This window comes from Rhyacophila brunnea, unplaced genomic scaffold, assembly GCF_057557595.1.
Source record: "Rhyacophila brunnea isolate RB1 unplaced genomic scaffold, BYU_Rbru_1.0 scaffold_1, whole genome shotgun sequence".
Classification (NCBI taxonomy): domain Eukaryota; kingdom Metazoa; phylum Arthropoda; class Insecta; order Trichoptera; family Rhyacophilidae; genus Rhyacophila; species Rhyacophila brunnea.
The window spans coordinates 62,935,677-62,963,454 of record NW_028232751.1 but is presented as its reverse complement, the minus strand read 5'-3'; the positions used below and the strand labels follow the sequence as shown (position 1 = coordinate 62,963,454).

Genomic DNA, 27,778 nt, shown 5'->3' with positions numbered 1-27,778 from the left:
TAAATTTATATGAAATTATAAAAGGAACTAGCATCACCTGGGTACTATTTATATTGCAAATCATGCTTCATTCAAACTCCATTTATTTCTAATGTATGTATATGTTATTAAAAAAGGATTGTTCTCTTATAGTACCGTTCTAATTAAATTTTCAGCTACTATTGCTAGTATTGTCGTTGTGTTTTTTAATTATATTGAATGTATTAGAGGGCTTTAGAAACAAATACGGCAGTTTCTATTTTTGTAAGATGTTGGTGACTCATTAAAAATGTCTCATATCTTTTTTATGGGTGTTTCTAAAAAAAGGTCTTACAAATATTGTTTATATACTAATAATATGACATTTTTATTAACTTGCCAACATTGTTATAAAATAAGAACTGCCTTTTTGTTTCTAGAACCATCAATTTCGTGTGACTATCTAAACTGTGTAAAAATTGCTATAAACGCCACTACAGGACATAGGACCACCGTCTATGTAGTTCTATAATGACCTCAGAGTAATCCTATGTAAACTGAAGATCGTATTTGGATCGGAATCGCTTTGCGCACATGAAAGGAGTATTGTTCATAATAATGCTACATGTTCTACTTCGCGTGAGTGAGTGAAACACGTATGAATAATGATGAAAAATGAGTGATGTCTTACAAATGCAGGAAGTGCGTAGGACTTGCTTGGTATTAGAGGAGCCGCCACTGCCCACTACAGATTTAATACATGTTTAGTGGTATATACAATTTAAGTATAATACTTAATGCATGAATGATACAAAAATATTCTGATCCTTTCATTAACTTAAACTTACTTTAATAACATATGAACAATTATTAAATACAGTAAAACCCTGTTAATTCGAAATCGATTGAACCGAAATATAAAAAAAATCTAATTACAAAATGTATATTATATTGCAAACGAAATTTGACAATTTTTCTTTCATAAAATATATTACAGTCATTGGGCCATTGTCATTTTTAGTGAGTCATCCCATCACATTCAATTTTCAATTGACAGTGAAATATAAACATAGGCAAGTTGGTGTGTGCCCTTACCCAAGTTTTAATTACTGTAACTGTATTAAACTGTGAACCGTTTTACATAAAACGATTATTTGATAGAATACAATTGTTTTTTATTTTGAAATTAGATCATTACCATATCGGTGTCCTTTTAAATTTCTAATAGCATTTTTTACATGATTATTGGTTTTTTTGATGTGCCATGTACCAGCCACAGGTATCCGTTGCAGCGCCTGTGGAAAGTTTTTATTACATTGCGCAGGGCCGGCCACGTCACTTGTTTCACTCTAGCAAACCTAGTGAGGCTGTTTTCGTAAGCTTGGCCATATTCGTTTTGATTTCAAATCAATCACACAAATTACAATAATTAGTCATACAGCAAAATCTTATTACTGACAACACAAGGGTAACCGGACAAAACAGAACAGCCAGGGGAAAAATGAAACATCAATTTTTATGGAATCTATTTATGTTAGGTTAGGTCATTATTTCGTTGTACCTAGTCACCCAATCATTTTAAACATATTATAGATATTGATTAAGATGAGATATTCTAAGCTTGCAGGCACACTGAGTTAAGTCCCGTTTATCTGAAGCTTTCTAACGATTAGGAATGCAGAAATTAAGTATATAATTTGATTTATTATGGCGTATTGAAAATCTGTGCTATTAAAAATCCATCAACATAATAGAAATAGAACAATTTCAATATTAAATTAATATTTTGCCTGAAAGGTCATAGTTATAATTATCGTTGTTCTGTTTTGTCATGGAACCGTTGCAACACATACGCAGAAAACTTTGATTTACGATGTATTTTGAATTTATCATTTTCATATTAACGGAGTTTTACTATATTAGAAAAACACTTTACAATGGCTATTTGAGGTTTGAAAAAGAATCAGTATAATGATAAAACTTGTTTATTTCTACAAACTTTGCTCGTTCAGCATATCAGCACTGCAAAAATCAGTCAGCCTTATGGCGGTTGATTCTGAAACAAGAAGAAATTTTATTGAAATTAATCATATCTGGACCCAAGACTACACTAAATCAACCATGTACACAGAATACAAAAGAATAAGATACTTGGATAGAGAGCTGTGCAATAACAGATTTTTAGATAAACATAAAAAACACATGTTTTTAAGGTTTTATCTACATTTTTACATTATTTTCTTATGTCTTATTAACAATTTCTTTAAGGTACTTTTACTTTTTGATGCTAATTAAAACATCTGGAAGGTTTTGATGGAGGCAAGGTAGCTCAATTATGGTTTGGTGACTTTAGCTTGTTAATAATCTGAACAATGTTAGCCAAAGAAGGATAGTGAAAGGTAGTGATATAAGTAATAATAAAGATAATGCGGTAAATAATAAGTTTTATTGAATGAAATAATCTTTTAACATGGTATAAATACCTAAAGTAAATGAATTAAGTGTTTTTTTTAATGAAATCTAATGCTAATAACGAACCAATTAAAGTTATGAAAATTAAGTAATAACATAATGAAAGATTAACAAATAATAATTAAAAACTACTACTCCTCTGTATCAATTCCGACATCAGGTTCTGCATTCCTATAAATAATGCTGGTTGAGCTCGGCAGAGATTGGTACCAGTGGTGGAATTCTTGTGGTATCACACCATTTTCACATAATACCATTAAATCTTTATGCTTTTGTGAACTTATTGATAGAGGCTTATACGCCTCCAAATCATAAAAATCACTGTATTTTAGTTTTTTGTGGTATAGTGTCGCAGTTTTCTTATTGTGATTAAATTGAGCAGCTGGAAAAATGCATATCCAGTCATGCATCGTATACACGCTCACGAATCTCTTCTGTTTCGCAATGGCACTGGGCATACTGTCACATTCCATCATTGAATGTATTGAACTTTTGCTTCAATACTACAATATTTTGTTCGAGTTTTGGACCACGTACATCAAAAGAGCCAACATACTTTGATTGCGGTTCTGGCCACCGCACGTGTCACTAAACTTTTTTTATATTGCTTGGCAAGTTAGTTTGATAACTATACAAGCATGTACCAATCTCTATTCTACCACACTCGCCATTTATGTCATGCCAAGCATAACAGAAAGCATTATTAGGCGGAGCTCCTTCATAAATTTTCAAAATGTAGCAACAGAGTTTTCTGCTGTAATACAGAGATGAGACATCGCTACTTGGAATTTGTAAAACAATCTACAGGTCAAAGGTTACTGTTGCGAAAGTGTTTTCTCGAGTTGCCCTTTCTTTGTCCATAGCTTTATTGTGTTGGCTTCTCTCTCCCTCCATTTTATGTTCGGTGTCATTTTGCTCAAACTGTTTTTTCTTCTCGTCACCGTCCTTCATTGCGTTATATTTTGTGCAGAGAGCACACAGGTCTTTTCTCGGTCTAAAAAGGAGTAATTAAAGTCCTTGCGATACTTGATGGATTTTGAATTAAAATTCTGATGGATTTCAGTTTTGTACTATTCCATTTGAGTCGTTTTTTGCGACCCGGGGTTCGCCTTTTGGCATCTTCAGGCACTATACTATGTACAATCACCTAAAGGCAAATATACACTGACAAAGAAAACAATTAACTCTAACTTATATAATAAATCAATACAATAATGTAAGTAAAAACTTTATCACCTACCATCCAGTCAATAAAAAAAATGTTTAACAAATAATTATGAATAGTTGAAGTGTCGGTAAAAAAAACCCCTACCTTATATTATAATGCACTAGATAGGAATAGTACAAAACTTAAATCCATTAGATATCTATAGTCCTTGTTTAGTATATAGCTTAGGCTTTTATAATGTATGACACCCACGGTGGCCGTGCGGTATAAGCATTGGACTATCACGCCGTGGGTCCCAGGTTCGAATCTTGAGTCTGGCAAGACCACATATTGTTTTTCAATTTGTGTGCGAGTCAGGGTATGGACCTAATAGGTTGAGCAAGTGGCTGACATCCATTTCTCGTAAAAAACAAAATCTGTTAATACAAACCTCTACTCTGTGGAGGTCCATATGATCCTATTAGGATCGGACATGGTCGAATAATAATAATATAATGTGTTTAATAAATGTTTTTCAAGGTGGAAGACGGTATCCGAAGTGGTTTTCTCGGGAGATTATTGGAGACATTATAGTCAAACACTACTATCATACAGCCTGGAAGCATTTGCTGATCATTTCAGGTCCATCTACGCAAGTAGTATTCTGAATCTGGATGTCGTCTCAACGTCAAAAAAACGATCATGCGTGATGCGGTGCCCAATCTGTTGTCATCTTCCCAATTGATGAGGGTGACGTGCTTAGATTTATTAAAAAACTTAAAAATACATGCTCTTTGGGACCGGATAATGTCCAACGTTTTTTTTTTAAAGTTGTATTGACTTTGTCAAGGGCCCACTTGCTTATATATTTAACCTGACAATGGAGACAGGTATCTTTCCGGAAACACGGAAGATGTCGAAGGTTACTCCAATTCATAAGTGGTAGAGTCATCAGTAGAAAAATATAGGCCGGTAGCTGTTCTCTCTGCACCAGCAAAAGTTCTTGAGATGATGATGCACAGCATGATTTCTCTAAGGATTGAGTCATATATAATGAATGAGCAGCATGGATTTAGAGCAGGCCGTTCAACGGAAACAAACCAGATGGTATTTACTGATTGTGTCGTCAGTACTATATAGAGGCTGCAAGGTTGACTGTTCTTACAATGATTTCTCGAATTCATTTGAGACTCGATCACGATATTCATATGGAAAAACTCCAACTTATCTTGTCTGATCGATTTCTCAGGTTATTCGATAGTTATTTTAAGAATCATCAACAATTCGTATCATACGGCCTTTATCAGTCACAGACATTTGAAACATTTTTTGGTGTGCCTCAAGGCTCAAATTTGGGACTATTGCTGTTCACGATTTTTATAAATGACAGCATTGGTAATTAAAAATGCTATGTTTTTGTTGTTTGCCGATGACTTGAAACTCTTCTTGGAAGTTGTCACCTTGGACGATTGTCGTCAACTCCAACTTGATATAGATAATACGAGGGTGGGTCAATAATTCCTTAGAAAAAAGCATTAAAACAGTTTTTATTTTTGTATTTTTTTTAATCTCCTTGGAGCTCAATACACTTGGTTAGACGTTTCTCAATTTTTTTTAAACCGTCAGAAAAATAAGTTTTCGGAAGGTCCTCAAAATAAGCATTTGTCCGATCGATGACTTCTTCATTTGAAAAAAAACGTTGTCCACTTAGCCATTTTTTTAAGTTTGGGAAAAGGAAAAAGTCACTGGGGGCTAAATCTGGCGAATACGGTGGGTGGTCGACCAATTCGAACTTCAATTCTTCAATTTTAGCCATTGATCGTAAACATGTGTGAACACGGGCATTGTCCTGATGAAAGAGGATTTTTTTCCTGTTTAAATGAGGCCGTTTTTCTTCAATTTCGTTTTTTAGCTGGTCCAATAAAGATGCATAATAATCCCCTGTTATTGTTTTTCCTTTTTCCAAATAGTCAACGAAAATAATTCCACGTGCATCCCAAAATACAGTAGCCATAACCTTACCAGCTGATTTTACGGTTTTCGCCTTCTTTGGACATGGTTCGCCTTTCGCAATCCACTGCTTTGACTGTTCTTTCGTCTCGGGAGTATAGTGGTGTATCCATGTTTCATCTAGTCACAAAGCGACGAAAAAATTCATCCGGATTGCGTTGCATGAGCGACAACAGGGCTTTAGAGGCCACCACCCTATTGCGTTTATTGTCGACTGTGAGCAAACGCGGCACCCATCTTGCAGAAACTTTTTTCATGCCCAATTTGTCATGTAAAATAGAAATGACGCTACCTTTTGATATCCCTGTAACCTCAATTATCTCACTCAACTTTAATCTTCGGTCACTTAACACCATATCGTGGATTTTATTGATCATTTCTGGTGTAGTCACCTCTACAGGACGTCCTGAGCGTGGTTCATCCTTTGTTGATGTACGACCACGTTTAAATTCATTTAACCAGTTATAAATAGTTGCAAGTGAAGGAGCAGATATGCCGTGAACTAAATCCAACTCATTTTTTATTTCCTTTGCTGTTAACCCTTTTATATTAAAATGTTTAATAACAGCTCTAAACTCAATTTTCTCCATTTTTGTAAACAAGCAAATTTTTTTTTTAAATGTACGAAAATAAAAAACAACAACCCGACCAATCTGATTGAAACTTCGCAGCATACTGAATCGGTAGTGCCGCTGCATGAAAACAAACCGCTTACAGTACTAGTCGCGCCACCTGTCGGCTTTTCTAAGGACTTATTGACCCACCCTCGTATATTAGATTGGGGCAGGCGTAACAAACTGGACTTCAATGTTTTATCGTTGCATGCAAAGCCTCACAAATATTGTTTTTCCAGTATTCGATGCATGGAAAATTTCTCTCACGAATATCATCTGTAAGATATCTTGGAATTACATTTGACAGTAGACTGATGTCGAGTGGTCATATAGGTACCATTAGTAAAAAGGCACTAAAGATGTTGGGCTTTGTCTGCGTACTTCCCGGGTCTTTTCGGATGTTACGGTACTATAAATTCTCTATAACTCCTTAGTTAGAAGCAGACTTGAGAGTGAGTCTATTGTTTGGGCCCCGCATCAGTTGAAGTACTTATGGTGGAGAAAATCCAAAAGAAATTTTTACTTTTGGCTGTATGGATATTATCTGTGGCGGCTCTATTAGACTGATTTTCTCTTAGGTATACTTATAGGGTTTCCATGGAAATAAGCCGAACCGAATGGTTTATGACGGTCTCACCTTACGCCGAAACCGTTTATTGCCGTAATAAAACTTGTCGAGTGTTCACCCCATAGACTATAGATACATCTAGACGCCACCCGTTGCATTGCAAAATGAAGCTACGTGCCGTGCGTTTGGTTTGTGGGCGAGCGAACACATTCGCCTACAAATGTTCGAGACCATAGACCATTTCGCTGGTGCTCGCCCAAAGTGCTCGCACTAGACGCTCAGAATTAAAATATAATTTTCTATTTTTTTTACGTTATATAGTATTTTTAAGCGGTCAAAATGCAACCATTAGGTAAAGATATCCATAATTTAAGTTATTTTAAAGAAACACTAGGTCACTGATATTAAAATAAATAATAAAATACAAATAAATTGTCACGAACATGTATCAACTTACCTATGAAACGTAATACAATCTTCTTGCTTATCAGTACGGCTACCATATTTTAATACAACACGCAGAACCACCTTTCCTACTTAATTAACTAAAAATATATACCACTGACTTTAAATTTAGCAACACGAACTCGCAGATTATCGATGCTACGTGAAGCGATTCACCACGATTTGCCAGCGATACTTTTGGAAACTGACTCAAAAATATGTAGACCTTTTATCTTACTCTAGCGCGTGTCGCAGAGATTATAAGGGTGCCGAATACTTTCTCACTCGCACTCATGCATCGTTTTTGTTCAGGCCTTGGTTCACCCACTTAGCTTCGGATTTGTATATACGGGCGCCGCCGTGTTCCATTATGCTCTATTCAAATAACGGTGTTTGTACATGCGCGCCTATTTGAAACAAGTATTCCTTATATTAAAACAGAAAAATATTTTTTCTCTATGGTCAGTTTTTGATGTCTATGGGCACTTAACTGTCAAATAAATGACAATTTCTCACATTTTGCCGCTAGATATCCCAGTGGTCCATATATTTTGAACTCGCTATTACATTTACTTTCATATTACATATTTCTTTTATTTTTCGATTAATACTACATTATGGCCGTACGGCTACGGTGGCCGCGCGGCATAAGCGTTGGACTACAAAGCCGTGGGTCCCAGGTTCGAATCCTGGGTCTGGCAAGTACAAAAATTGTTTTTCAATTTGTGTGTGTCAGGGTATGGACCTAATAGGTTGAGCAAGTGGCTGACATCCATTTCTCGTAAAAAACAAAATCTGTCAATACAAACCTCCACTCTGTGGAGGCCCATATGATCCTATCAGGATCGGACATGGTCGAAAAAAAAAAAAATGGCCGGATAATCCGAATGCCGAATAAACGTTATTGAATAAATAATCATTACAATATAAACAAATGAGAGTAAATGGTTATCGTGATAGTATACCTACCTACCATATAATTATTATGCATAAATCGATTCCAGCATAATCATGTGAATTGAGTTGTTCAAAATATTATATTACTTGTATTTATTTGATTTCATGAATCTGCGTCTGATGTGTATTTACTAACGAGACTCTTAAATTTGAAAGCGTCGCCTCTTTTACGAAATTTGCGGCATTGTAGATTAGCTTTATCTACGAAAGCAAAGTTTACTACCTATAAATAAAGCATTCATGATTGAATAAAATAAGCACCAATTATAGAATCAATTAGAAAATAGATAGTACCATTAGACAATAATCAAAATAATACACTGAATCATAATGAAATACGGAAGAAAACAAGAACCTATGACAATTATCAACAAACGCGGGCTGTCAGTTGCGATCTGTCAAAAATGGACTCTGCCGAATTTAGCAATCGGTTTCGCTAAACTTATGGTAGAGGGGCATTAGGTGTTCGGGTTCGGCGAGATGCTTATGTACTAAATTTGGATGAACGCAATTATACGGGCGTATTATATATCTGGCGTAAAATCGCATTCGAAAATTTTGGATGAACACCCTATTACATACTGTAACTTAAAATTTTGAAGAGATCTTTATTTAGCCACATATTTTTTCAGACTTATACACGGCATAAATGTGAACTCTGCCATTCTATGTGGTGTTGGCTTGTGTGTCTTTGATAATTACCTTAGGAATCGAGGGCATCCGTTGTTTGTTTCTCCCAAGGTGCAGAACTAACCTGCCATTAGTAATGCCAATTGGGATGGCAATAACCATGTTTATTGAAATCGCTTCCGATATTGATATATTCCACTTACGTGAGGGTGAATTTAGGTGTACGTTGTTTAATATGTTTTTAAGATAGGGTCTATCAAAGTTCACTGTGTGTGCTTCCATTTACTTTTGTTATTTTATTTTATTTCTTATTGTATTATTAACTCACATTTCTCTGTATTTTTATTTTTAAAAATTACGAACACTTATTTTATGCAATGTCGTGAACGCTTTGAATTTATAATTTGATATGTTCATTATATGTAAAATAAATAAATTTGATAAATTAAAACATTAGCCTTCGCGACATGTCAAATGTTTTTATAAGATCCCTAGATTTCATGAGATGAACCGAAGACTTACATTTTACAAAATGAAAGGAAGAAACACTTAATAAAATCTTGTGAAAACCGTCTGAAATCCAATTCTGAATGGAAAATTCTCGATACTGTCTCAATCATACTGATGACATACTAAAAAAAATATGCCCCTTAATTCATTCTGCAATATCGAAAATTATGTATAAACCATACATAATTTTGGATATTTTATAGATAAGATGATTATTTTTCGAATATTATCTATAATGACTTTGTTTTCGCAGTGGTTCTTTGAATTTTAAAAAACTAATCAACATCGTCAGTAAATTGTTGACTTAGTTCAATGAAAACAAATACGTATGACTGACAAAGTTTATTAACCCTTTGATAAGTGAGTTAATTATTTAGCACACATCTTGGGAGTGAGTTAATTTTGAAGATTTCTTCTTCATCAAACAGTTTTTCAGCAGACAAGTCTGCTGGTGTTAAATGACTGTCAACAATGTCATCAACTTCCATCAAGTCCGATGTCATAACATTGGAGTCAAGGTTTACATAATCCTCCAGGGGTTGGTCTGAAATCCTTTACCAGCCTTCTATAGCATCACACTGGATATTTTCTTGGGTACTGGGTGCGTCTTTATCCTGCTCCTTGTATATCCCAGCTTTCCGGAAGCAATTCTTGATGGTAGAGTCGGTTATTTCACCCCATGCCTTAACAGTATAATGCATTGCATCTAAAATGGATATCTTAAATTTGTTGGGGTCCTCACCTAGTTCTAACTGACACAATAACTCCTGTACCAAGTTTCTTCTATTGTGCTTGAATGCCTGAATTATCCCTAAATCCAGGGGTTGCAGTTCACTTGTACAGTTAGGAGGAAAAAATGCCAACTGAATGTTGCTCAAAGTAAAGTTTGTGGGGTGAGCTGGGCACCTATCGAGGAATAGCAATATTTTTCGATGTTTTACTCCCATCAAAGCAATGAAGTAAGCTGCTTTTCAAATAAGATTGATGTCATCTAGGCTTTCTTATTGGCTGCATATTTTGTCGGCAATGTCCTGATATTTTTGAAGCAGCGGGGTTTTGCAGACTTCCCAATCACTAACGGGGGAAGCTTTTCACTGCCATCTGAATTTGTAATCAAGAGAACAGTGAGACGAACCTTGCTTAATTTTCCTCCATGACAGGCTTCACCCTTGAAGCTGAAAGTCTTACAAGGTAGAACGTTGAAGAACAACCCAGTCTCATTGGCTTTGAAAATATCTCTGGGAGCGTAGTCTGCAATTAATGTAGGCACATCTGTAGGCTTCCAATCTTTAGCAATGTCCAAATCAACACTTTGCGATTCTCTGCAAATTGATCTGTAGACCACCTTGTGCCTCTTCTTAAAACGATCTATCCATCCATTTGATGCAGTAAGTCCTTTAATATTTAGTCGATTCGCGATGCGCAGCGCCTTTTCACGAATGATTGTACTGCCGACGGGAATATTACTGGCCCGCGCACTGACGAACCATTCTTTTAAAATCTCCTTCATTTTTTCGTACTTCGACGCTCTGATGTACATAAGTTTTTTCGCCCCAGGTCCACATTGAATAGTGCTTTTTTCAATAGATTCACGGTTTTTGATGATTGTGATCAAAGTAGTAATGGGTATTCCTAAATATCGGGCCAGTGAAACGCGTGAGCCAACGTGTTTATTAAATTTTTTCGAGAGAATGTTCCTTTTCTCTTGCACTGACAAAGCTTTCCTTTGGTTAGACATTATGTGTTTGAAAGAATGAGGATGTAAAAATGAATAATAATCGAACCGAAAGCAATATGAAATAAATAAACCGCAAACTTGTAACTTGCAAGACTGATGACAAAATAATGACAGACGGACTGTATACAAAACACAAACACGATGCCAAAAGAAAAGATGGCGACCAATGGACCAATCAACTTGTTATGCGCCGAACTCGGGCCAATCACAGCGTCGCTCGCCGACCAATCACCGTGCGCCGCTCTCAAGACACGGAGTTTTCCCTCCAAACACCTTACACCGTTCGAATGTCACGACCCAATCATTGTCAAGCGTGCGTAACTTGCATATTTTGAATATTTCCGACGTAAATCGCAGGAAAGAAAAACGTAAATGCGGGTATTAAATGTACTGAAATACATCAGGACTGAAAAAATTACACGCAATTGCCGGGAAAACATGAATTCCGGGCACGTAAAAACGAGGTTATACTGTGATTTATAAGTTTTTAGAATATTTTTTCATTATGTACTATTACTATTTTTATTACACAATACATTATAGCAGTGTTTCCCAACCAGTGTAGCGACAGTATAGTATAGTAAAAAGCAAGGTCAGTTGAGTAAGTAAAAATATATATTTTTATAAAACTATATTACTACTTGGATAGTAAATTATAGTCAAATAAATTCAGTGGTTCTCCACATTTCATAAAAAGTTTTTTTTTTTAAATAATTTTACGTCAGACTTCTGGTTGGATAGTAAAATATTGTAAAATAAATTCAGTGGTTCTTAAGATTTTATAAAAAGATATTTTTTTCTAAATTCACCTCATATATTTTGTTCCAGCGATTGTTATTCTACTATAATTATTTCAATTATATAGTAGACTATAGCAAACCTGCGGTTCCATTTTTTTTTCGAATGATTAGATAGTATTATACTGTTCTTATTTTGATTGGATAGAAATATAATGAAATAAATTTAGCGGTTCTCAACATTTTATAACAAGAAATCTTTTTCTCAGTTTATCTCACATTTTTTTTTATTCATTGTTAAAAAACATCGATTTTTATAAAAATATCATCAGCCGGGGTCAATCCACTGCTGGATGAAGGCCTCCCCAAGCTTACTCCAACTCTCTACGTCTTGTGTCGTTCGCTTCCACGTATTTTTACCAAACTTTACCAGTTCGTCAATCCAGCGGCTTTTAGGGCGACCCTGTGACCATTTCGTGCCTCTTGGGTACCACTGGATGACGGCATTTGTCCAGTAGCCGTCCTTTCGGCTAGCAATATGCCCCGCCCCGCCCATCTCAATTTCAGCTGTTTGGCAATGTCTATTACATCGCGTACTCCTGTCTGCTTCCTAATCCATTCGTTTCTCTTACGGTCCTTTCACGTGATGCCCAACATACAACTCTCCATACCTCGCTGTGCGACTCTTAGCCTTTGGACATTTCTCGTGTTGAGGGTTCACGTCTCGCAGCCATACGTGAGCACACATTGGTTGAACACCCTACGCTTAAGACATAATGGTAGGTCACTCTTGAAGATACTATTCAGACGTCCGAAAGCACTCCATCTCAGCTTTGTTCTTCGAGCAATTTCATCGTGCATGCTTCCATCTATGGACATCTGCTGTCCGAGATAGACGTAGCTGCTGACTTGCTCGAGTTGGGTGCCATTAATATATAAGGTGCCTCTGGTAGGTAAAGACTTTCCTTTAGGATGGCAATCCCAAAATTGGTAATAATCAACTGGTAAAAACCATTCCTCCTCAAGTGCTATTTGATAGTTGTTTGTAAATCACCCAAATTTTTATTTTAATTCAATGAGTGAAAAGCTACATTAACTATGCAAATATATATCGGTACCTCGGAAGCAGAAGGATGAAACTCAATTTTCATTGAACCATTAAAACCATTTAAATTAAAACCATTTTCTATAATAATTATTGATAAAAATTTTAATCTTCTAATTCCTATAATAATGAAAATAGTCTCAATGCAATGGATGCAACTGTCATGACCCCTTCGAAGCAGAAGGACGCAACTCCATAAAACATATAATTAATTCTACCATATATGTGTCGCTACATTTCAAAATCAGCCAAGTCCACCTTTAGGTATTTTTTACTTTTTGTGAATTGCTGAAGAACTCTACTGCTTTCTAACATTTCTGCATTATCAAAATGTGGAATTTATTCATTTTAAATATTCTATACTCGAAATAATATAAACGTTCACCCTTGTGACTGTGTATTTGAGAAAACAAAAAGCTGTTTTTCTATTCATTTATTATGGGCTGATTTTGAAATCTAGCGACACATATTACATATTATACAGTCCATGAATAAGTTTTCAGATCAACCAACCGATCGACCGTGTCGGTTGAAAAGGATAAGCTACACACTCAACTATGTCTGATTTTTAGTTGGGTTGATCAAATGCTATGACCTAATTACCATGAGGAAAAAGGCTTCTCATTTGGACTTAATTGAAGTAGTAATAAGATCACCTAAATTAGCATTCGAGCACATCATAAACGATCAGTCATAGGAGCCTCTTCCCAGGATGCTATGCGCATAATTTTGCATCGATACTATGCATACTACCATTACCCAGCGTAAAAACTGAGTGTTGACATTGACGTTAAAAAATTAGGAATATGCATATCAAGAAGCGAGAATATCTATAAAGGAAGCCATTGAAATACAGATCACCAATTGATCACCAGCATCTTTTATGAGTCACCTAGTCTGAACAATTTTCGACACATTTCTTTTGGGCAGTATTCGCAATTGTAGAACCAAGACTACATTTAACTAGATTAACCGTTAACCTCTACGTCATGTGAGATGACAGTGAGAGGCTTGTGCATGGCCCCCTCATCCTGAAGCGGGCCCCCAGGCCAGGATCTTTGGTGGTCTCCCTACCTATCGCTCAGGTTAAAGGCAGTGTGACACTCAACAGTAGTGTTTTCCAAATAGTTTGAGATGAAATTATGGGAATTCAGTGTATTTTCAGCGATTATTTTAATACATTAATATTATAATTTGAATTATGGAGTTGTCGACATATACATATCAACACAAAACAATCAAAAATTGCATCGCACAACCTCATATTTAAAAATATTAATAATCTTGAAAGAAAATAGCGCGCCTATTATATGTGCGTTGAACTCGTTCATATGGTCGACCCACCACGCCGGGCCCCCAAGCTAGAGCCCTGTCAGCCCCCCCTTGTGGAGGCCATGGGCTTGTTCATAGACCGCGACCAACATATAGATAACAAATAAGTTTTTACGCTATGTATTTTCGTTACTCGTTAAGCAATAAAGACGAAATTTGTTCTCCAAACTTGTTTTTACTTATTACCTTTTTACTGATGTTTTTCGATTTTTGTCAATATTATCAAAATAATATAGCATAAGACTCAACCCATATTAGTGTTGTCCAAAAATAAATAAGTGACTTTATCTCTGTTTGGAATAGTGAAGTAATAATATTATAATGTCCAGTTATCGATACCGTTCTGTTATCTTTCAGCTTTTATAAAAACTTTGAATGCGCTGCGCAATTCCGTAAATAGGTGCAATTATTTCGGTACATAGATATTTTATGCATTGTATCCATATAAATCCTTGTAACTAGAGGTGGGAAAACTGGTCGATTTTGAAGACTAAGTATACTTACTACCAGTATTAAAACTTGTTCCAAAATACTTACTAGTATTTGAAATATCGGCTATAATAGAATCGTTAAAAATACATCCGCTTTTCGGAAAGTCCCATTTTCGAGACAGGTATAGCTGGAACTATGGCACTAGTCACTCCTGTTTCAGTAGAAAATACTGGAGCATTAAAAGCACTGGTTTCATTTACAGGTGGAGCTATATTTTGCCTGGCAAATTCAATATGAATAGTTGGGTGCTTGCGCTGTAAAAGTTTCTTCAAATTTGACATTGACTTGTATGAATTTTTTATTTTACAAACATTACAGATGGCATAATTTGTAACTATTTCTTTGGAACGATTCCACACGAAACTTAACCTTTTAGTAGCCATTTTTACACAAATTATTTATTAAGTATAATATAATTATTATCCATTTATACAATCACGCATACAATTTGAATTCAGTTTATGTTTATAAGTTCCAATTATAACACTAAAAAATCGAGAAACTCGACATGACAAAACCAGATAAACGCGTAGTCAGTTAGCGTTATCAGAACCCGCTATTCCGGCTTGCGACTGACGTCAACTCGATATAAATGTCATACTCAACTGAAACTAAAACTAATTCCATAGTATTTATTACTAAACATACGCGAGTCGCGACGCCGCGGTGATGATTTCATACGTAGCAAGACTACGAACTAGCTAGCGGACGGCGAGACCTCATACCATGCGACGAACTCCGGAACTCGATAAAGTCTCATACTCAACTGAAACTAAAACACTTAAAACTAAAACTAAGGCGGACTCAAATAGTATAGGTACTATAAAACGAACATGTGACCATTTCTGTCCTTCACTATACCAACTTTACAACAGAGGAGAAAGGGAGAACAATGACAGTTGTAGTATGGGTAGTTTCATCCGAAACTTCAGTACACAAACTGGTGACAGTATTTCCAACTCACCTCTACTTTTAACCCTTTATAGGGCAAAGCATTTTTTTCTTCATTTCAAACCGATCTCCATCATTTTGCATCAGATATTTAATATCTTAAAACAATTTCAATATAAAAATTAAAAACATCTATCAGATATTAGTAAAAACTATAATTTATGGTTTTTTTTTTATTGATTTTATGATGAATTTTTTTCGAATAAAACAAATAAATAATGGTTGTAAATATTATTTATTTAGTCATAAGAAAAGTTACATTTCAGTTTTTATTTTTTTTATACCCATTTACGTAATACTTTTCAAAACATGGTATGCAAAAACGGTACGTTACATTGCTTACAAAAATAAGATATGAGTTTTGCTTATCTAGCCGTACTAGAAGCACATAGACAGCTCTTTTTCTTAGATTTATTTATAATGAACTGAAAAAAATAAAACATATTATCGTAACAGTACCTACCGACCTACAACATTAACATATTACAAAATGACCGCGAAAAATGGAGTATGATGGGGGAGGCCTTCATCTAGCGGTTGCGTCTACCCCGGCTGATGATGTGTTGCTTCTACAGTCAAATATAATACAATACAACCCCATGAAAGTTGCGATATTGATAGTAATTGAGTACTTTAGCATTCAATTGATGTCACAACTAACAAAAAAACACCATTTCTTCTCAGATATTTTGAGAACTTTTCCGATCCCAAATATTCTGAGTAAAAATTAAATATATTTATGATAGTATACTATATTCACAATAAAATATAACTATACACAACTGCCTAAGCCGCTTTTTTATGTTTAAAATAATTCTAGAAGTTAGCCGTGCGAATTGCAAATTTGAGGTTATGTACTTCCCGCTTGGCAATAGAATGATGAAACAAGTACTCCATCACAATATAATGTAAATCGATAAATAAATGCATATTAAATAATTATGTGCATACCTTTTTTCACAACTATAATATAATATAAATGGGAACAAAATGACTTGCAAAGTCAAGTGCCACTCGCGAATTCGTCGAGTCGCGACCGCAAACGCGCAATGGCCGATACATCGACCAATTGTTGAAATAATGTTTTGCGAGCGATTGACGTACACTTCATATTAGATGGAGATGGGATTAGAGAATTCTTATTTCGTAACCAGAGAACGTTCTCGACAACGTCTTGAAGTACTAAGGTTGATATTTCCACATTAAGTGTATGACTTATAGCTCATAAATGAGGTGGTCGATAAATAAACCGTTTTTCACCTATGCCCTACTATAAAGGGTTAAAAAAAAAAATGGTAAAATGTGATTACGTAGTACTAATCAATCAATCATGTTCAATAATAAATTTAGAATAAAGATGATTTCAAAATTATTGACAGATCGATTATTATTTATATAATCTTATCGCCCACGATGGCAAAGTGACATACGCGTTAGCTTATGTCGTTGGTCCTAGGTTCGAATCCTGGGTCTGGCAAATGCACATATTGTTTTTAAATCTGTGATTGGAATCAGAGTATAAACCTAATAAGTCGAGTAAGTGGCTAACATCCATTTCTCGTAAAAACAAAAATCTGTTAATGCAAACCTCCACCGAAGACAATATATGATCTATTTTTTTAAGAACTGATATTGTTCGTGTGAATCATTGTGTAGGTAGAGAAATATTTAGTGTTAATTTTTTGTGCAAATGTCTATATGTGCTATCAAAATATCCAAACATGCTATGGAATCCGATAAGTGAGTCCAAGAAACCATAGAATTCTTGGATTCCGATTATGAAATATAACTGATCAAAAGAGAAACAGCGCTGAGAGAACAGGACGATTATGACACTTTCCGATGTTGACCATGACTACGGGTGAGGCTTCCACTTCTACGCATGACACTAGTGGCTACATCTAAACTATTTTCCGTAGGACCCTTTGTACCAATTGTGCACGATTTTGAAACTCTGTGTTATTATGTTGAACCACGAATTGACATACACTGGTACAATCACGATCAAAATCTAGGAATAGCATCCTTTGGTCATCCGAGGAGATTTTGGTGCTGCCTGCGGTGGAAAGAATGGCGAGGTGGGGCGAGAGATAATCAATCCTACACAGCCTTCTCAGTGGTGCCCGACGAAAAGCTGCCACCTAGGGACACGCAGGACTTCGCAGTTTAAAGGGCAATTAATCAAATACAAACTGAAGAATTAGGACCAAGAACAATATGAAAATCTATAACTGTAGCGTGAACATGACGGAAGAAGAACCCTAGAGTAAATTTGAATGAGAATTAAATGGAAATGAGGTTTTTCACATATTTAACCCGGCCGCCGCGTCAGTTTCAATATGAAAGGGGCTCTCTCTGCGGTACCATTTTTCTAAATGCTATGCTTCGCTATATTATGATAAATACGGCAATTAAAAATAGCTGGTATTACTGTTATCATGCCTAGATACATAAGGTTCGAAGTGCCACACTAAAAAATAGAATCGATTGTTGAATTTAGCTGTGAATACTTGAATAAAATCGTCCATAGTCCCTTGTACCGATAAAATACGCAGCCATGTTTGTGACGTAAAAACGCGTCATTGAGATTGTGCGCCTATGAAAAGAAATAAATCACTGACACTAATTTTATTTTAGTCATGTTAGAAACACTTAAAAATGCCGTTAAAAATATTGAAAATAATAGCTTTTATTGTGTCGCATATTATTACAAGTTTTATGGGTCGCGTAAAGTTGAGTCCACAGTGGTTGAAATATGGTAATAATTCCTTATGTTCTTTTTTTAGTGTAATTTGGATTTTTACTAGATTAAACTTTTCAGTTTTATTGAGCATTGTGTTATGTTAGTGATTGTCGTTTTATGTTTTATAAAAAAAACAATATTTATTTTGTAAAATCTGCTGCGTGCTTGTAAAAGTGCTATAAAACATTTATTGCGTGAGGTTTTAAAATTTTATAAACATTAAATTGCATACAAAGATAATATGTAATATAGTTGAAGAGTCAATATTCCATGATTTACATTTTATATTATGTTGTATACCCGTGTGTTTTTTTTTATACTTACGTTTATTTATACGTTTTATATATTCCTTCATAGTAGTTCGTAATTTATTGGTAAAACTCGCAATCGTCCTAACTAAAATATAATAATATATTATATTTTTTCATTCCGTGTGGACGTATCTTTACGACATATTTACGACTTTCAATAATGAGCTCGATTTATGACTTTCAAACAATTGGGGTGACACATGACGACATGACCATGAGTAATAAAAATAAATGACATAATCCAGAACACAAGTTCAAGTACATATTTATAAATATTACGACGACACAGGTTCGGTTTTTTGGTTGTATTTTATTCCCGCAAACATGGTGTTGTAAAGATCGCGGTGAATATTCAACTTGACACGATAAATCACTCGGCGCACACTCAACTCGAATGAAAATATTTTGTATACCTAGTGCGCAGGCGCTGAAAAATACCGCGTAGATTTGAACTGATGCAATCATACCGGCGAATCTCAATAGATCGAGAGGGTTCGAAAGATCGATGTTTATGAAATTAAAACAACATATTTTTGACAAAGTTAAATAGGTGGAAGTAGGCGGATGGATCGGGCTATTTTTTAATAAAATTCTCAATGCCGCATGAAAAATATTTCTTGCGTTATCCACAGGTCAAGGTTTGCGTATCTGACTGCTATACGGTCGCCCATGTGTTACGTACTAGCTGTATCCTACTGGAATACGGTCGCCGGGAAAGGGTTAAAATGAATAGAAATGTAATGGACAAAATTGTTTTATGCTGTTTCATTATTGCATGATGGCTGAGCGGTTAACGTGTCAGTGTACAATGTCGTGGGTCTGGCAAATACACATACTGTTTTTCAGCATGTGTTTGGAGTCAGAGTATGGACCTAAAAGGTGAGCAAGTGGCCAACACCCATTTCTCGTAAAAACAAAAATGTTCTTCCTAGGATCATATCGTCGGTATAGTGGCAGATGACGATAAGTCAAAAATTGGCTGATTTGAGTTATGAATGCAGAATTATAAAGTTTAACACGCTCCATCATCTGAAAAAACAAGCTCCGCCAAAGTCCATGTAGTTGTGACATAATTTAAAGAATTCAATACGTATTAACCTTTTCCACTCGAAATTTTTTTATAGGTACATACCACCCACTCGAGACTTTTTCCCGCACAAAGCATAATTTCAATATAAAACTATTAATTGGTGAAAAAAATGTAAAAAAAAATTATTTTTTTTTATTCTGTAAAATAAATTTATAAGGAATATACTGTACTTATTTTTAGTTTATTTATAATTCTTCATTGTGTGGTATTTCACAAAGCAATCTCCAATATGTAATCCTGGCTTATCACAGATCGTAATGAAATAGCGGTATGTAGAGAACTGGCTATAAAGTGTAAATCGTCCATTATGACTGTAAATATGATACAAATGAATTGCCTTCAAATACACTTGTAATATAAGCGGCTGTCTCGTAAATTTCCTAAATTAGTTTCGGGCTCATAACAACTCATTCCCAGTGCGGTACACATTATCAAAAGATTTCTCAAAAAATAATAAATCGATACGTAATAATTTTCATTTGACTCATTAGAGTATTTCACATTATATAGGTTCCGAATCGGCATAATATACTAGTAAGTATTGTCATCAAAAACAGTATTCAAATATAAAACTGTAAACTATACGAGACGCCCCTGCGCTAGCGAGAACCAATAAAAAATATAAACACACTTCAAAATCATGCGTGACAAACACTTCACTCTAGTCTGGGAACGTTCAATAAATAAAATTTATGTGACAAAAAAACATTGCTTGCAAGCGACGACCTACGAATAAAAAAAGAGAAGATTCCGATAAAAATACTATGTTGAAATTAGGCACGCAGTATTCTTTTGCCGACTTCTTTCTCAGATAAATGTAATAACCTATTATTATTCATTCTAACTTGATTGAAATCGCATTATAAAAATTTCTGAAAATATTACAAAAAATGACTTTATAGGTGGTGCCGCCGCTACGGCGGCACTCGAGTAATACGGGAAACTTCTAATGCCGCCGATATGGCGGCACTCGAGTGTTAAGGGTTAAGTCACTTTCTTTCATACTTCATAGTGGCAAATAACAATAAGATGACTTAACGTTATTTGGCTTCAAGCTTCTAGTCACTTGTCCGTTATTTATATTGACTTATTGTCTATGCCACACACAGCTTGCAACCATTTGACAGTTGGTTCTGAATGTTGACGTTTCGCGCGTATTTATATATCTCATATTTTCTACGATTGTGCTTGTAATCTATTGTATAATCGTTTTTATCGACGTGTATAATTTAAGATTGGAAATATTATGTTTCTGTATGGGCAACAGAATAAAATAAGGGAGCATGTAAAAGGTAAGCAACTTAATTCAACATAACCTCAAAATGAAGTTTGCTCTACAATTATTAATTATTTGTGTACTGATATCACGTTTCTATGGCGTATTTTTATGTAATCGGAAAGACATCCTTACTAACGTATATGTTTTATTTATATTTTAGATGATGCACACCAAAGTGATGTTGTGGATGGAGACAATATTACTAATGTCTGGGACTCACGATTGTACTCGGTCAAAACCAAATGCCGCCAACTTGACGCTTGCATTCTGACGGTGCTGCTTTACGGTAGCGAATCATGGCACCTTACGAAGGCTCAGAGCAACCGTATACTGAGCTTCGAAAACAGATGTTTGTGATGAATACTGGGTATGCGGTGGTATGACTTTAGGATCGAGGAGATAAGAGAATGCACTAAACGGCTTCTCATCACGCTGAGAGTGAAGAGGCGACATTGGACCTGGCTCGGCCACGTGCTGCGGATGCCAGAAGAGAACCTCAACTTGGCTTGCCTGTTCTTCAAGCCGACCTAACTCCGGCGTCCTGGAAGGCCGCTAAATACTATCTATAGAGTGTTTACTCTATAGATGCTCTATAGGATGCTGGTTTGACCTGGAACGGAGCAAAAAGACTGGCGAGCGATAAGGATTCTTGGAGGCGCCGCGTGGTGTCAATATGCTCCAATTAAGGGGCGGATATGGCCAAAGAAGACGAAGAAAGAACTTCGAGCGCAAAGGGGATTTTATTTTAAGGAATGCAGACAGTGCTGCTCCAAAACCCAAAGGGTACGAATTGCTGACGGCAAACTGCGCAAGGACTCATAATCATACCACTTTTATCAAAATGAATTAAAAGAAAGTATTTGCCGAATTTCTTTTTTAAATCTCCATACTGTTTATACACCTGTTATCCGATGTTTCTAATAAATAAATTAAATACTGTTCTCGAACCCTTCGAGGTTGGCTATGATGAAGCGGAAATAATGATCTCTAAATTATATTTTAAGTTTTCTTAATTAATTTTACAGGGTGAATGTTAATTTTAATTGTTTTCATAAATTATTTTTGTGTAATCATCATCCCCATACTGTTTATCCACCTCTAATCCAATGTTCTGATAAATAAATTATATAAAAATGTATCTTTTTTATTATTTTTACCTAGTACTTAGCTACACAAATTTATGTTTAATAATTTAATAAAGATGAAAAGTATCATAATTTGAAACAAGATTATTACTAATCTTACATACAAAAATATCAATTACTTCTATACCTACCTAATATTATTACCTAATAGTATCCAACTACCTAATATTATTTCTGTTTTAATTTTAATTTTATTTTAAATTGGCCAGTTTCTATTATTATTAGAGTCCAATGGATTACTACTCAACTACAACATTTTATGTTTGACTATTCTATTGACTCAAAAATCGTTGTGGCAAAAACGTTAATTCACCATTTTGTAAATAAACTCAAAAAAATAATTATTATTACTATAAAAAAGCCTTGACAATACTCAAATCGAATTCATAAATGATTACCAAATATCATAAAGTAGCAAGTTTAGGTAAAAATGTTTAAACTATTTAAATAGAGAGGTTTCAATTTCTTGAATTTAGAAAAAGACGAATATCTCAAAACAAGGTTTTTTGACTTAACACCTTTTGCCACTATATACCGACGATATGGTCAAAAAAATTCATGACCAGAAATTGCTGTCTTATAATAGAAGAACGTTGGAGCAATGACCTATTGAATTAAATTTTTTTGTCGAACGATGGTCAGAAGTCGTCATCAGCTGATTTTGCAGATGCTTCATTACACTGTCAATGAACCCGTGTGAAATAGTTTAGAACACTTCTTGACCACTGCAAAAATTTGTCCAGACTCGATGTTGCCTAACAAAAATCTCTTCATAATAGACGAAAGCATTGTGTTTAAATGACAACTGATATTTAAACAGTTTATACCTTCATAAAAGTCATAGGTTCGGTATTAAATTAGTGATTTCTGACATTCTCTTAGAAGTTATACATTTATCTAAAATATAAATTGTTTTATGGCTCTCCTGAACAATTGGGAATATGGCAGTTGCATCCGTTTGCCTCCGAGGTACTGATAATTCTCATTATAGAAGACTAATACGGTGCAGAGAGTAGAATATAGAATTCCATTTACCTTTTCTGATTTTCCACCTGAGACTAGTTCTCCTACAAATAGCAATTTATTAGGTGAGGTATGCCTGACAAGAAATTCTTGAATCCCTTCGACAGTAACCAAATAATCATCGCGCAGACTGAAATGGTAAGAAGCAATATTACAGGCAAACGCAAAATTTCAAAGATTGACCCGCTCAGCTAATCGCATATGGCCAAATATGTACTAACAAATCAAGTATATTGTGCGCGCAATCAAATAGTTAAACAGAAAACTGCTATATTCTCTCTTCGTCTCCTCTCTTTATTCACACATCGACATTGTTTACAATATGGCATGTGTTTATGTGAACTTTCCGAGCACTACGAACTATCGTAGAATTATATTCAAATGGAATAGTTCCTAAACTTAAATAATATTCACAAACATCCATTATACCGCCTTCATATAACTCGCGTTAGACAAAAATGTGATGTAAATAAAAAAAAAACATATGCCAAAAATGGAAGATATTCAATGGAAAAATATATTCCGTCAAATAGTAGCAATTAATAATAAATAATTCATAATTCTAGAGACATCGCAGGTAATAATTAGACTAATCGTAGACAATAATTTAATATTGTTAATGATAGTTTGATTGTGTTGTACTATTCAAATAAAAGAATTTAGTCAGCATACGCCGATTATTGAATATAGCAACGCTATTGCTTCACGGGGCCGAGAGGAAAATTATGTTGGCGAGGCCTATATCTTGCAATAAATTCATGTTGATGAGATGGATAAGAATATATATCACATTTTTTTTTATAAATAACCAAATACACAGACTGACAGGAAAAGAATCAGCTAGGGGATGCCTTTATCAGAAAATAGATTCAGCCTGAAGATGAAAATGACAATATCACAGAATCATTGTGATAAATAATGTAGCCATACACAGGCCAAAGAGCAATGGAATTAATTTGGAGAGGTTTCCATCTAGCAACTGGATTGAACCAGGTTGTAAGGCAACATTGATATACTACTAGATGAGGAGTTCCCATACAAGTGTCATTTTAAAAATGTACCACAAAAGATATTACGAATATCGTCTTATAATATTTCCTTGTAGGTATAATGCGTTAAGACCGTTAACATGGATTCCCGAATTTCACCCGTATTGCCCTGGCTGTAAAACTAAATTTGCGTTCTTGGAATAGTGACCCTAAGGGTATCTGCAACCCAAAGTTTGCAAGCTACCAAAAATTCATGTCTGAGCGGACAGAGCAATTCGTCATGCGCTGACTATTAGTTAGAGTAAGATGCAAGCTAGATCGGGCTCACCCATAATTATTGCCAGGTCGTTTTCGAAACAAATATTAAGTGAGCTTATATCGAGTTAAGTCCGCTGATATTAAAACAGTAAGTTTTAACACTGGCCGAGTCGCTGAAAATCGGGCGTCACTTTAAGAAGCATATGATTCATCCAGTAGTATATCAATGTAAGGCAATGACAATTTAAAAAGTAGCATAAGTCTGAAAATGTAAAATGTTTTCAAATGTATCATAAACAATATGTAAATATTTATGTTACTGTACTGGACTGGAGGTTATACTTTCTTGACGAACACGAAAATTATGAACAAGCAACGCATGAATGACATATTTTGTAATTTCTCAATGGCAGTAGCTAATATACACACACAAGCAAACATGTTACACTTATTTATATGCAGAGAAAAAAAAAAAAAAAAACATAGTACATACCAGTCAAGTGTCTTTTCAGTCCGCAACCACCGTTTGAGAAGATATTCATAGTAGCTATCGCCGCGGGTGTCTAATGCGATGGTGGAGTAAAAGAGAAACTTCCCCGTACTGGGGCTGATCAAGATGGGCACGAGTGGGTATTTTGTAACTTGTGCACCTCCATTGAGACCTGCGCTGCGGCTTTCTGCAGAAAAATAAGAACTGTAAAACAGACATTCAAGATAAAATCTCATTGACCTCTTAGGCCCATGACAAACGGGACTCGTTATAGTAAATCGTGAGACACATGCATGTAACGCACGAAACACATCATATTTTCGTGGCTTTTCAATTGTCAAATCTACCATTTCTCAATTTTGGTGTTGCTGGTGACTCTACGAAAATATTTGGAAAGAAAAATTGATTCAAATCAATGGTAAAACAGAGACTAGACATGATACTTTGATTCTACGAAATCAGGGCTGTCAAAATCAGGAAATTCCAAACGACTTGCGGCCATTTCTGTCCACATTTTCACACTTGAACGTGTTAATTTTGTTTTGAATATACAATTACTATAAGCAAATTCTATCGGAAAATGTGTGCTTCAGTGCAAGAACGTTGTGGTCCCGCGGGGGCATCTTGCGAAAAACGTATAACCGTGTGTGTAATGTTCGTAGACAGTGTCTTTTTTGGGGCAAAATATACACGGTTATACGTTTGAGTTTCGCAAGACGCCGCCGCGCCCGCAAAATCACTACGGCCGAGCACTCAGTATTATTTTAATGTGTATCACAAGTTTTTCACATTGTATTCTAATAGAACTTTATGTGATTGCTTTGATGCATTTAGTTTTGTTGTAAATGAACAACATTTCATTGAATATTAGTGTTTTAGTAAATTATTTGTATTGAATTTACTGCTAATTTTGTACTTTATTGATTTCAAGTTACATATTGATACAGCATTCGGATTATGATTTGAAGTGTAGACGAACTGAGTGATGACGAAAACGAAATGGTTCTTTCATATGAAAAAAGATGTGACTGCATAAAAAATATGAATTACAATGCCGGCAGGAAAAGTTTATTATAAATCAAAAGAACCGATTGTAAAGCCTGAGTGTATAGTGGAGTACATATAATAAAAACATAGGTGGAGTGGCATAGTCATTTTCTCTGAAACATATTACAAATTATTCAGTTACAATTCAACCAACGCCAAACGCCAACATAGGTTAGTTCCTTGACTACATCCCTGCGTCCACTATTCTCCACAAAACTCCAACTTCCTCAAATCTAGTCCATTCAAAATTATTGCCAGATTTCTTTAATGTAAATATTCATCATTGTCGATGTTGACTATTTCAAAGTGAAACAATTTGTGGTAACCCTCATTCTAGTGCTATATTTTTTTCTTTTTAAGTAGGATTTTTTTTATTTTACTTAAATATATAATTCTTAGGCCTTGGTAGTATAAACTCTGTATATAGAGGCCAGGCTGCCAAGTAAATTGATTTAGTAACATACTGAATATTACACAAAATTCAAGCCTGTAAATACGGCTGTCCTTAGTTTCCAACAGTTGATTTATAAATCAAATTAAATATTTTGTGTTTTAATAATTCATAAGCTAAGCAATTTTGCAACCTTTCCACACAACCCAACCCATCACAAAATAAACGGCTAAAATGTGAGTTCAAGAAAATTAAAATATTATGTATATGTTAGGTACCTCAAATTTGGGGTCATTGGAAGATCTGGATAAATTTCGGAACTCCAACTGGATAGTGGTAGCCTCAGATGTGGAACTGTCAGGTGACCATTTTGGAGAGTGAGCCCGCCATGTAGCCTAGTTCACATCGGAATATGGAATTCCTGAAGGTGTTTCAAAAGCTGGTAACAACCTTTCGCCCAAATCAATCTGGATGAGAATAAGTGAATGTAAAATGAAATTAATGTTGTACATAGTACAGTAAAACCCCGTTAATACGAATTCCACGGAACCGAAAATCTAAAACTCTTTTTTGTGAATATTTCAAATTACGACGAATTTCGAATTATCAGTGTTCTTATTAACGAGGTTTTACTGTATTCAATTCTCATCATGAAATGAAACGAAGAAAAGAGGAATATCTGAAATATTATAATATGATAATAAGTTTCAAAAACAGGATTGCCTTTAAATTGTTGACTGTCTTGGCGGACTCATGTACCTCCTTAGCATAATGAAAGCGAACTGATAGCTGTAATTAAACACATACTGGAGTGGTATTATTGTATGCGAATCAGCCCCGCCACTGCGAGTACTTTGGGCATACTCATACTGATGCGATGTGCTAATAGCAAGTGTATTTTGTTAAGTATTGGTTAAGACTCCAACAACTATTTTAAATATACAAATAGGATGTTACCTTTAGTAAGGCCGTGTCAAGGCTGTCGATGATGGTCAATGCGAGGAGAAACCAGTCTTGATATCCTCCTGAGCAATTTTTTTATAACCAGCCCGCGCATGCTGGAACGCACCAACAACAGTACGCTGTCTATCATTAGTAGGACCTGAAATTTTCATTTTTTTTTTAACAAGATTCCTTAAAATTCAACAAGGCATAGATCTCAGTAGCGAAGGGTGGAGGTTGGCTGTTAAGAAGATCTGCCATAAATAGTGTACATTAAACTTTGTTAGTCATACATATTTGTTTTTATTGAACTAAGACTACAATTATTTACAGATGGTATTGGTTAGTTTTTAAAAATCAATTAAACCCTGCTTAACCAAACCATAATAGTTTAGTAGTGGCAAA

General features: G+C 35.0%; 1 long non-coding RNA gene across 1 annotated transcript; it reads right to left on the bottom strand.

The window, feature by feature from the left end:
- On the bottom strand, positions 1-27,472 carry LOC147080057 (uncharacterized). The gene is made up of 4 exons (XR_015070752.1): positions 27,389-27,472; positions 26,710-26,898; positions 24,997-25,180; positions 1-2,014 (listed from the first exon to the last, which is right to left on the bottom strand). It is a non-coding gene; the product is annotated as an uncharacterized LOC147080057 (long non-coding RNA).
- Between the last annotated feature and the right edge of the window lie 306 nt (positions 27,473-27,778).